The following is a 13361-nucleotide window of genomic DNA, read 5'->3' as shown; positions in this document are numbered from 1 at the left end:
GCATGGTTAATTAATAATTTAATACATAACATTAATTTTTGTCTCTGATCAGTTCACATGTGCTGGCTTATGAAGTCACCCTCAAGCTCCCCTTTCCCTGTTAGGACAGATGATGTTCTCCGGATATTTTAATAAAAATAAAATCACTGGTACAGGATGGCAACAGCCTCCTTCAGAGACACACTCTGTAAATGTGCAAATAGGATGTAAATATTAATGTTTGGACTTCTCTAAGACCTTCACTGTCCTCGGGTATTTCTCCTCCCCCAGGAGCAGATCTCATTGCAACCAGTCAATGATCAAATTCAAAGATCAGCTGGACCATCTTTTCAAAGTGAGCAAAGCACATGAGAAACAGCAATGAATTTTTCTTTACAGAGCAAACCTGCATGGTCTTTAAATTGAATGTAGTAGCAACTCTCAGGCACTCCTTTACTGTTTAGCTAAACAAAGTCATTTACATCCATCCCCAGATGACTGCTTTAATATGAGGTTTTGGGTTTTTTTAAAGACCATCTTTATTGTTCTCATAGAATACACCTCAGGAAAAAAAAATAAAGTCTTATATCAGGACATTGGGTTGTACAACTGTTTCTATCAAACCATGCCTGAGATTTTATCCTCTTTCTACTTTCCCCAATTCCACCAGCAAAAGCATTGCCAGGATCCCTTGCACTGAAGGCTTATTTGCTCTTAATAGAAAAGTTATGCATCACTGAACAATCATCTGAAGGCCAGATGGATTATTGTTCCCTCAGCTGAGTTTTATGTCTGTCAGTATTACAATATATGGGGACTTGATAATTTATGAAAATTCTTTACCCTGCGAGGTCTCCCAGTCACTGGAAGTGTAAAACTTGGGGACATCTCCTTGTCAGGAATATCAGCTCTTTTAAGTCACGTGTTTGCAAACTGCTTTCTGTCCTCAAATACATAAATACCAAATATTTCCTCATTGTATCTTCTCAGCTTCCAGTGTAATGGACTCTTCATAAATTTCATTGTGGCACATTAAAATAATCCATGCCATGAGACATTTCAAATGCAGTTGCTTCTGCTCAATAAAGAATTATTCTGTTGGTTGTTGTGGTTGTTCAGTGGGAGCCATGAGAGACTAAAGACATATGGAAGAACAGGAAAGGGTAACCCAGCAGAATTTTCATCTTTTTTCCCCTTCTCTAGCCCTCATTAAACACAGGCAACCAAAGTTTTGGGCAGACAACCTCCCACCCACAAACCCCATCAGCTATTACTGCTCAGAATTAACTAAGAATTATTACATAACCTGAAAAATAGACAAGAGTGATATCAACCTCCTGTAGATCTGCCTTTAATGAAGCTTTTTTTTGTCCCTACCAGCACCCTAATTTTATTAATTCAGGTAATCAAAGCTATTACTACATTTAGAGAGGCAAAGAAATCAAACTGGTTTCATAATAACACAAGCAGCTGTAGCAGATGCTTCAGGCAGCTTCCAGCACCACATTTCCACCAGGGAACAGTTTCCTGTGTACTCAAGGCACTACTACATCCCCACTTCTACTCCAAAGAAAAAGAAAGAAACAATTTAAATCCCCCAAATCTCCCCCAAAAAGACCAAAACCTGACACGCTGGCACAGTCTCTTTTCCTGGGAACACTTCAAGGCACACAGCAAAAATGGTTTCACATTTCTCTTTCATTCAGAGTCAATCAAAAGCTGAGCAGTCATGGATGAAGATGTGTTACTGAGACTCAGAGAAATGTAAAACATTTCAAAATTGAAACTGCTGGCCTTTAAGTGGCTGTAGGTAATAGCTGAGCTGCAGCCATGCTGCTTTTAATTTAACAGCACTGAGTGACAAATGATAGCACGGCGTGGAGAGAAATGGCCTCCCTGCAGAGTCCGGCTCTTTACTACATTTTTAGTGTGCTTGCTAATCAAATATGAAAATAAGCATACGGTAAGCAGCACCTTTTAGTTTATGAAGGGACTTGAACTAAAACCTCACAGACCTCTCAGGCATTGAGCTAGGAAGGTTTTCCATCTGGAAATTATCTCTTGCTGTAAATTTCTCTCCTTCACCTTTATGTTTATCAAAAAACCAAACATAAAAGCATTTTTTGACTTTGACTGCGCTAAGGCTTGCTAAAGACTTGCAACCCCCCCCTGTTTAGGCTATGTAAACCATGGGTGTAAAATTCCTTAACTCTGTCAAGGTACTCGTCTCTAACCCTAGTGCTTATTTCAAGACTTCTCCTCAGCCTCCTCTTTCTGCCATTTCATTTACTCACAGTTTACCATCACAGTCTGGGGACAGTAACCATGTCCTCCTTCTTCTGACCCAGCTCCAAGCCTTAATCTCAAGACTCCTATTATTTGCCTTCTATCATCTGAGGAATTTCTTTACTTTGAATTAACCATTCAGACCACCCCATTGCCCTGCAATTCGAACCTTGCATGAATTCAATTTCCAAATACAAGTAACATCTGATAACCACAACTGCAACAAAACATCCAACAAAGTTTATGCAACCAAGCAAAGGATGGTTTGAGCAGCTTTTGCCTTGCTCTTCTCAGAAGACTCAGCTCATTCAGGCATTGAAAGAGGATTTAAATCAGCTGTGAAAACTCCCGCAAGGAAGCAAGCTGTGTCCCTGTGCTTCAGTTGGGCTTGGTGAGGTGGGACAGTGCAGCTGCTGTGCCAGGGGGAATGTGCAGGGTCTCAGGTGCAGCAAACCCTTCTCAAGGGCTGCCAGGGCAGCCCCAAAAAACAGCTCTAGAGGAGATGCCACACCTGCCCCATCACCCCCAGAAGGAGAAGACAAAAATCCTCAGGGCAATCCCAGACCATGGGCATGCAGGTGCCACAGGAGGACAGCAGGAGTAGTTTTTATCAGCCTGCTCCTTTGAGCACCGCCTTGGGCCACACACAGGATCCTAATGCGTGATAAATCGCTCTCTCTCACAGCCCTTTGTCTCGGGGCATTTTTCTGTTGTGCAAAGGGTAAGTCAAAGCCCTGATTTACGGGAGGCTGCAGCCACTGATTCACCCTGTGATGAGAGGGTTTTTGTTGTGTTTTACACGTGGTGTTCATGTCCTGTGCGCAGGACGAGCACAGAGGTGGTGAAGTCCCAAGGAGCATAAAGGATTCACACTCCTCTGCCACTCAGCGACGGCAGAGCCCGGGCACTTGGCTTCTGCAGAACTTTAAGTCTCTATCTTAATATAGGCAGGCTGTTTGAAGCCAGTTTAAATATGTAACAATAACAGAGAAGAGCAAGGGACAGAGTTGGAAAAAAAAAAAAAAGTCAGCTCAACTGACAAATTCAAGGAGCTACTGCTACTTTCTACTTTGATTTATTCAGGTAAAATAAAAAGAGCATATCGATTTAAAGAAGAGAATTTGCTCAATTCACACCAAAGGGAATGCTGGCTTTTCAACAGCAAAGGCTCAGCAGTGTTTCCCAGAGTCACAGATACACAGAGGTGACACAGACATAGACCAGATCTGGCACGTTCTAGCACATATCTCTGGCAATATTTTAATTGCTGGAGCCAAGCCCCATCATGCTATTGAATAAAAGCTTTAATCTGAAGCAGTGTTTTTACATCCTAAAATTGGTCCTGATCGACTTCACCTTCAGGTAATCAACAGGCACCCCCTAAGGGATTTCCTTTTCACTGCCCAGTTTCCTTGCCCCCACTGAAATTCTGGTAATGGAAATTTGACATGCAGAACCCAAGTCATTCAAAGCCACTGATCTTGTTAATTAAGGGCCTCCTGCCTTCAGATTTCTTCCAAAAGTCATATTTTCCTTCAGCTCCTCCAGACCTCCCTTGTGTTACTGTTTCAGTTGCTTCAGCCTCAGCTCTTCTCGGTTCTTGACCAGAACTGCAGGGCATGTCTGTACAGCAAGGCTTTAAGAAACGCCTTAATCTTTCACACCAAAGCTCACAAGGTTCAATTAGATGAGAAACAGCCAAAACTCTGATCAGCAGAGCCTAATCAGTGTAGATGTGGGCCTCTATCCTTCCCTGGTGTAATTGGCAGTAAAACACGCAGAAAACAAGAGGAAGAAAGGATGGGCTGGAGGCAGAGGTGATCATCCTAAACAACTGACAAATGATTCGTAATCTGGATTCATGTATTTAGCACATACATCCTCTTCCTTTTCACGGGCATGTGTTGACACCTACAGTAATTGCTCCCAGAAAGTTAACTCTCTCAGGCAATATTTCTACCCTGCTTAATTGCACAAGTACCAACTCACAGTCTATCAGCACTGATGAGCGCTGACATCCTCCTGTCAGCCAAGTAATTTGTTGGCAGAAAATGCCACAGACACTTTCTTCTCTACCTTTCAAAGCTTCTCATGCAAACGAGGCAGAGTAATTAGCACTGACCTTTGGGCTAATGCTGGCTGCCAATCAGCAATGCTTCCCCCCTCAGCAGCTGCAGTTTGTACATCCCTATTTAACAACCAGGAGTACAAAACATGCACAGCAGGCAGGCAGAGAGCTCACAGTCTGCTCACCAGCCAGGTTTAGGATGTACCCCCCCAGCACTGCTGGAGACTGCAAGTGCCCAGAAGGAACATAATTCAATGACACTCCACCACACTTCATAGGATTAAAGGCAATTTTTAGACCAAGGTAAAAAACAAACAAAACAAACAAAAACCCCCCCCCACACACAACCAGGAAACAAAACAAGCAGTTTTCATTCAAAAAACCTTTCAGTGGTAGAAAATGCAGGTAACAGGGGAGCTGCAGAAGTGTGGGCAAACTGAAGTCTGGTCTGGAACCTGCTTTGTGGAAAAGATTATTTGAAGCTTCAAAACACTGAAGTTCAAGAGTTCAAGTGACCACATAATGCTCCAGGTTTCCCTGAGCGACTTCCCCAAGACAAGGAAGGGCACAGAGGGCTGTCCAGTCCATCCCCCTAAACATTCAGGTTTTACTCTGAGCTCCCCTGCTCCAGGCAAATTGGTTACAGTCTCATTCACTGTCAGGCGAATCCAGCAGAAGATAAATCACTCCGCATTAATCTTTTGCAGTCTGCATATAATACAAAAGAGCAGTAACCTGACACTTTAATCATGGCTCTGTTACAAGCTGCTGTTCTCCACCAAGCTCAAAGCTCCTTCTGCACTCGGGCCCATCATCATGAGCCTCATCGCAGCTGCCACAGAGTGGGAGATGCCATCTCTGCCTGTTTTCAGGGGTAAAGATAAATACAGCAGCCAAGGGAAGCTGCTGGTGCCCACCAGGACAAAGGTCCTGGAGCAAAGGTATCCAAGCAACATCCTCACATGAGGGTTTCAGCTTGCTCTGAAGATGCAGAACTGCTGGCATGGGGATCTCCGTGGTACAAAGCCAACAGATTACATCTCTAGTTCAATCTGAAGCCTCAGAAAAAACCCAAAATTTTACCCAAGGAAGTTGTTTGTCAACAGGATACCTTCCTAACTGCCACATCCATAGAGTATGCCACCACAAAAACTCTGCTTTTTGTTTTTTAGCATCTCCAGTTTGTCAAAGGTAACAAAAGCATTTGTTCAGTGACATGCACTCTTTCATGGATGGACATAAAGAACTACTGCCGAAATGCACTAATCCACTAAGTCACAGGAAAATACACAACTAATTATCTACCCACGGTTTATACTTTAAAGAAGTCACATTTGCATCTGCAGTAGCAGAAATGAGCTTTATCCAGGGAGAAGGATGATTTGTATTAAGCTTGTTAATTAATCACAAGGTCACATTCCTGAGGAAGAGAAGTCCTGCCCAAAGACTTTCCATTAGAAAACAAGGCAAGACATACAGGCTATATCTAGAAGTAAAATTGAGATAAATTCTTCTAAGCCACACACATTTCTCTCTGAGTTGCTCCATGGAAAAAGCCTTTCCATTTGGACCAGAAAAAAATATTCTTGGACCACTTTTCTTTAGGAGATGCTGAGCCAGAAACTTCCTCCGAAGCCAGGGAAAACTGCAGTGTCTCAACACCTTCAGGCAGATATAACTTACAGATATACACACATGCACGTATCACGCATACATAACACACACTGAGCTGCAGGAAGACATTTGAAACAGAGCTCCCTTTTGTATTTACTTTACAATCACCATGGGACACAACAAATTAACTGAACTAATCAACTAATAGAGAACATTAACTCTTTCAAAATCTAGATGTTGTGGTTGCTGAATACGGGAATTGATACCAGACAGCCTTTAGACACTGACTGTGTTACTGATTATGTCCAATTATGGCAAAGAAAAAAGGATTCTAAAACATTTGAGCTGGGGCAGAGAGAGAGAGCGAGCAGCATAATTTGTGCCTTATGTTAGGCAGACCTTCCTCCACTATTACAGCATTATTCAATTATTCACCATCTATTTACCACCAAGGAGACAATCTGGCCGTGTGCTCGGCAGTCCTTCCCCTTTTGCCAAGCTGTCTGATGCTCACACGTCCCATTAATAGGGCACCGAGGGGTGACGCCGAGCAAGGCTGCACTGGAGTGGCTCAAATCATGTTCAGCTCACAGCCAATTTGTCAAGGTGGGAGGTTGAGTTTCAGGCCTGGAATGTAATTCATATTTCAGTGTCCTGACAAGAGGCAGCGCTGGTGCCCTCCGCAAGCGGGGAAAGCGATCCTGAGGAGCAGCAGCACGGTTATTCCCCACAGCCTCCCCAGAGAATTCCTCCTGTGTCTGAGCACCACAGGGCAGCTCCTTGTGTCTGCCAGCATCATTACCTCGGAGCTCTCTGCTTATCACCGTGTCTGACACACACCCAGGCTGTGCAGCACAAACCACACAGCGCTCCCTTCTCCCAGGGGTGGACCGGCCAAAGCGCTGCTTTAGGGGAGCAGTGGACGTCACTTCCCTGCCACTACAATCACCTCCTTTCCCCAACCCCGAGCAAAAAAGCCAAATAAAATAAACCAATCTGTACCATTTTGTAGCGGAAGACTCCTAATTCAGCAAAAGATTTGCAGCTCAAAGGGTGCAAAATAGGCTGAGACTGTCACTCCCCAAGCTGAGTTTATTCTCTCGGATGCCTCTAAAACCTAACCTGTCCCTAAGCATAAAATTACTTCTCTCTCTCCCAGCACATACATCTTTAATTTAGGAAACATCTTCATGGTAAATTAGCCCAGCACCCATCTACCCAGGAAAGGGTGGGTAAGAGGAAGCCCAGAATTGAAGGAAAGAAGGCAGTTCTATTTCCATCATACAGATAATAAATGTTAGAGGGAGTTTCAGCAATTTTTAAAAGGCTCCCATACCATCACAGCTGAAAGAGTTATGATTGATATCACATTTCATAAAAGCAGGAACCCTTGGGTCTAGCTAACATTCGAGAAGACCCCAGCATCTATCTTATGGTGCGTCTGCCCAGGCGGGCAGATACACAAGAGCAGGAACAGAAACCAAGGCTACCACCATTCCTGCTTTCAGTCCACCAACTTGCACTTCTCAAGCCACAAAATAATCTGTGCATGACCCCAAGGCAAGGCCAAGGCATAGCAGAGCTCCCAGCCCACGCAGCCTCCCAAGGTCACAAGGCCGGGCACCCACACCAAGGGCCTTTCCATGGAAATTGGTTCCTTGCCTCTCTCAGGGCCTTGCAGGTCACCTGTAACAGAGCAGCCACGCCAGGAACCCCCTCTCAGCTGCCACACAAAACTTCCCCCAAGTGAAATTTCAACCTGTGATAGTCTACAAACCAACCCAAGACAGCTCCAGGTTTACCACAAATTTGAGAGTAGCAAAAACAACCATACCAAGGGTAACTTTACCTTTTTCCAGCCAGAAGACAGCAGCCCTCAGGAAGTCGTGGTGTGCTTGGTCATCAGAAAGAGCCAGATACTTTTGCCCTCAGTTGCTTTAAGCTCTGCTTTAAGTATGCACAGCTGTGACAGGGGAACCTCCATTTACACCCAAGCAAAGAAGTTCTCTTCAGATTGCACAGCATTTTAAACAGGTGCTGAGGATTATACATGATAAAAGGCCATAAAAAAATAGGTGCACTAACCCCAGGGATGGTTTGTTTCTTCCTTTATAAATGTTTTTAATTGATTCTGCAGGACTGAATGCCAGAGTAGCCTATTAATCCCAATATAAGTTTTGCCCTGAGTAAAAGGTTGGACTGGATTTACTTTTATCCAAATCTGTCCCTCGTGTAACTCTGTGGAAGACAATCAAGTTACAGCATGGGAAAATACACACTTTTACCTCTAAATGCAAGCTGTCTTTATTAACTCACTGCAGATGGATGCAGGTGCAGGTAGTTGCTACTGATCCCATTTAAAAACTCAGCTACACAGTTTCCCCTAAAGATATGTGGATGCTAAAAGGAAAAAGTTGAAGCTGCACAGGTCAAATGTTAAGCTCTTACAACAAAAAGAGAGGTTCCCGTGACAGAAGGACAAGTTTCTGGTTGCTTGGATCTCCAGTGTTGCTCCCTGATGACCACAGGGTCCAGGACAAGAGCACATCCTGCACCAGGGAATGTTCATCTGGATGACTGGGACATGCATTTTGGGCCCCTGAGGACATGACATATTTCTCTCTTGAATGTCATTACATTAAACCACTTCTTCTCTATCAGAGGATCATTTCCTCAGCAGTTTCTGGAAGGAGCTAAATCCCTTAAGTGCCTTGGAATAAATCCTCAAGTCATTAGGCATCTCCAGGGGACACAGGGCTCCAGCTGTGCCAGGCTGCAAGGCACTGCTCCTTCCAGGCTTGGAACAGCAAGAAAGAGGACAGGCATCTCTTTATTCAAGTCTCAAAAACAAAAATACAAGCACTTGATCATCTTTCTGTTTGTTTCTTTGTTTGTTTGTTTGGATGTAGCTCATTTAGTTTTGATTCGATTTGCTGGGGTTTTTTCCACTCTCATCAGTTAACAGGAATTAAAGGAAAGGAAAAGCCCTGCTCCCTTGATCAAGCCACCCAGGCAGTTCTGTAAACATGCAGTGACCCCACATGTGGTATTACTCAGGTAATAAATAGAAGCCCAGGCTCTCACCATCCCTGTGGCTGTGCAGTGTCCTCAAGGGCTCTGCAGTGCACCAGCCCCTCACAGGTGACAAACAGGATGATGATTTTCCCTGAGAAACTGCAACTGCAGTGCAATCCAGACCACAGAGATGCAAAATTGGGATTTCACAACACCTTCAGAGAAACACCTGCCATCTGAGCACACCACAGAGGGTGTTTCTGGTGGGCTTCTGCCAACCTCTGAGGCCACCCAAGGGCTACTGTGCTGTAAATGTTTCATGGCTTCTTCATCAGAAAACTCCCGAGGAGGAAAGGAATTCAAGGCTATATGAAAAATATTTTGCCTCTGGAGAGGTTTTATAATTTTTGTAGCTCATGAAATTCCTTGTTTGGTGAAAAAAAGAAAAGGTCAGGGCATGGCATCAAAACTTGCACAGGTGACATAAAAACCTTCATGCCCTTCTGTTCAGCAAGAGGCTTTAACAAGACCAATCTTTTTCTGCACACTGCATCCAAGAGAGAACAAAATCCTCCCTAAGATGCCCACTGAGGAAAATGGACTGGGTTTGTTTGGTTTGTTAGCTGACCCATTAAAAAGTTCTTAAAAAATATCAGTTCTCCACTGGCTGCACCTGCACTGCTCAGGACTGCTGGCATTGAGAGAACACTTTCTAAGCAGAGAAATGTTCATTTGTGGAAATTCCAATTATTCTATGAAAATTCTAAAAATATTTATCCCCAAAGCAACCTGATAAGCAGCTAATAAGTCTACAGATGTGCTGAGCTCAGTTGTTCTGCTGTGAGGACTGTCTCAGAGCAGAAAGTCATGGATTTAAGAGAGCACAGGAAGTCATATAAACTCCAGCTACACATCTGGCTTGAGCCTAGAAATTTCCCATTTCTTGGCAGGTGGGCATGGATATCCAGGCTCTCCTCCTTTGGGCTTCTGGGAGTTGTGTGTGGGAGCAGGCAATCCCAGAAGGTCTTTTCAAATCTTCAGCAGGATTGTAAATCCTGGGATTTTTCCGGCCTCCTCAGGATTTTATGCTCCATGGACAAGAAAACCCCCAAAGCCTTGAGAATCTGGATTGTCCAAAAAAATCCTCCAGGGGAAATGGTGTGGAATCCACAGCTAGATGTAATCATTCATTTAGGAATGGAAAAAAAAAAAAAAAAAAAAGACAAGAGGCTGGGATTTCACCTCCCTTTGGCTTCAGCAGCACATTAGTGGAGTGGTTGTGTCCTCCAGCTGTGCATCCTGCAGGGCTCTGGGTGCTCCTTGGCATCTTTCTTCCACCCCCAACCACAGGGCATGTGACCTTCTCCCAGTTTAGTTTATCTGGATGGCAACTTCCAGGTTTTGGAGATGCCACTACCTCTAATTTTCCCATGCTTTGAACAGCTGCTTCAACAGGTTAGCTAAAATGGAGGTTAAAAATCATATCCTAAGAAAAGGAATATCACTACTTCCAGCAGGGGTGTAATGCATTTTATAAGATGATAACTTGATAACTACTAAAGACGTTTTCTTTCTAACTGTTGGGAAAAAAAAAAAAAACACAAAAAAACCAACCAACCAACCAAAAAAAACCCCACATGGTTTATTTTTAACATTTGTGCACTAAAATGAGATTATAATGGGTGTTGTAACTACCTGGTTTTGAAGGATGGCGTCTTTCAGCCCAGGGAAGGGCTGAGAGTAGAGGCAAACCAAATATTCTTCCAATTGATTACCTCCCATCAGTCTACCAAGGAATAACCACCACGTAGCTTTATATAATTTACGTAATTTTATTCACCATGCTCCCACTAAAATCAAATTAAAATCCCTTCCTTGCATCTTTTTGTTCAAGATCTTATCCCTTTTCCTTCCCTCACTGTGAATCATTATCTTACAACAAAAACAAGCTCTATTGTGACCACATGGAGTCAGTGATCTGAAGCTTTAATTGCCTGCATCATGTCCCTTAGTTAATTCATGAAAAATAAAGGTTACAGAGAGCAGGGAGGTGAAAAATCTTTTCTCAAGCCACAGGACTCCTTCACGCTTTTGGTCATCATTGATAGACACTGTAGTGACAAAGGTTACATTAAGTGATCTTTAAAACACAGTGTTCTTTAAACACAAACTCAGAAAAAAAAAATGCACTCTGCAGACAATATAAACCCAGTGTTTTGGCACTGCCTGAAGAAATAAGAGTGAAATTATCAGGGTTACAAAAACATTTATTTCCTCTTACAGAGCAAAAACTCGCCAACAAAATCAAGTTGTTTGATTGATTTTAGTTTTTATTAAGTCATCCAGGCCTGCTACAGCCATATTCTCCATGTTAAAATCTGCTGCAATTTCATTTATTAAACATTAAAAGGAAAAAAAAATCACACAAGCTGATGCCTTACTCTTAAATTTCTTGAAGCTACAATTGACTTGTAACAAAATCCCCCGGTGCATTACAAAACAGGGCTGTCAAGCCATAACAGCTCTATTACAGCTTCTGCTCCAGCCTCTCAGCCTTTGTACAGACTGCCAAAATCCCCACCTACCCAGGGGAAGTCATATCCAAGAGCAGAGCAGAGGAAATTGTCCTTGTATGAGCTGTTCTCCACTGAACAGATTGCACAGGTTGTTCTCTTGCTGCTGGGATGCTGAAGGTGCAGAGCTGGAGAAGAGGAGAGCAGTGCGCAGTTTGGGTTTTCCCACCCCAAAAAAAGGGTTTTCCCTCGTTCCTCTCAGGCTGTGTCAGGATTTTGTGACAATGAACAGGCATGGCTGAGCAGCCTGGGGGCAGAAGGACCAATGTTGATGAGGCAATATTACCTCAGACACAGACAGCAAGTGCTGGCATCTCTCTGTGCCAGGGAGAAGGGGAAAAAGGGATTTGTTTTTTAGGCCAGAGATTTTTCAGGTGTAGGGAGGGAAAGATCTGAGTGGCTCTGAGTAAATCATGAACTCTGAAGCTGACAAGAGTGAGAGGTTTCTCTGCAAATGATTTCTGTGAAACGCCAGACTATTATTCTCTTGAAAGCCTTTGCTGACAAAAGTTTCAAAGCTGATTTTGCTGCTGATTTTGGAGCATAGATAGTGTCCAAGTGAAAGCTTCTGAGTTATTCCACAGCTACACCCCTCATTGTATTTGTTTTTCTCTTTGCTGTGATTTAGTCATTCCCACTGTTTTGTATGAGGCACATTAAGAAGTTTCAGCGAAAGGAGAAAATTTCCAGTTGTTAGGTTACAGAGAAGACCTGAGATCTTCTGAAATGCAATGACAAACCTAACAAGAACCAAAGCCTTAACCAAGTCAGGCTTCTACCTTGGCTCTCCCCTGTTGCTGAGGCACAAGACACACACACAGAAAATAAAATGCAATGATTTTCCAATGATGAGCATTTTCCTTATCAAAGTCTTCCACCACCATTCACCATTTAGCCTTGCCAAATCTGGCAGTGCCCCAGCAAGGGCTGGGCAGTGGCTGTGCCAGGTGTTGGTATCCCACAGGGAAGCCTGAAGCTGAATTTTGGGGTCTCCAGCCTGAATGAAATCCCCTGTCTCCCCCCATAGCTGCTGCTTCACACCCTTCTGCAGCTGAGAAGCCGTGCTGGAAATCACAGCATCACAGAGAAATTGTGGCCTTCAGGAGATCCCCAGGGACTGTGGCACCATGGGGTGTGATGCCAGGGACATGGTAGCAACATCAAAGCAAAGGAAAAAAACACCCCACACTTAAACAGAACATGTTTTCATTTTTCTTTCCCTTTTTTTTTTTTTTTTACTTTATTTTTTTTTTTTACTTTATTTTTTTTTTTTTACCTCCAAGGGTTGGATGAAGTGTGCATGGCCTAAAAAGAAAAATATGTGCACATTACTCTAAGCTTCTAATGGTAGCAATAAGTCTCGGGGGTGTTTCTCCGAGTTGCAGTTGGACTTTTACAATATGCAGAACCCCCTTTTAAGGCATCTCATTCTGCTTTCTCACAAATGCAAAGGGCTCGGCAATTACTGAGAGGTTGGAAGTGCCACAACCCTCAAATGACACAAGAGCAGACGTATTTTTCTTCCAAGAATCCTACACTCTTATGTTCTGCAAAGAGATTTATAATACACGGCTCCCACTCCACATCCAAGCCTCTGCACAGCATCTCTGGAGAGAGGGGTAACTTTAGCCCTGTCCAAACCCTGCTAAGGCTAAATGAAGGAAACAGGAATGCTTCCCCTGAGTCCTCTGCTCCTGCCTCTGATAATTACTGAGCTTGGTATTGCAGCGACTAAGCCAGATATTTTCTTTTTCTGTTATTTTTTTTTTCCCTCTCACTCTCCCACTGGAAAATTAATCAGCTTTTCACAAACTGTAGGTGAAATT

Source organism: Cinclus cinclus, chromosome 2 (assembly GCF_963662255.1).
Source record: "Cinclus cinclus chromosome 2, bCinCin1.1, whole genome shotgun sequence".
Lineage (NCBI taxonomy): Eukaryota > Metazoa > Chordata > Aves > Passeriformes > Cinclidae > Cinclus > Cinclus cinclus.
Note: the sequence above shows the minus strand (reverse complement) of the source record.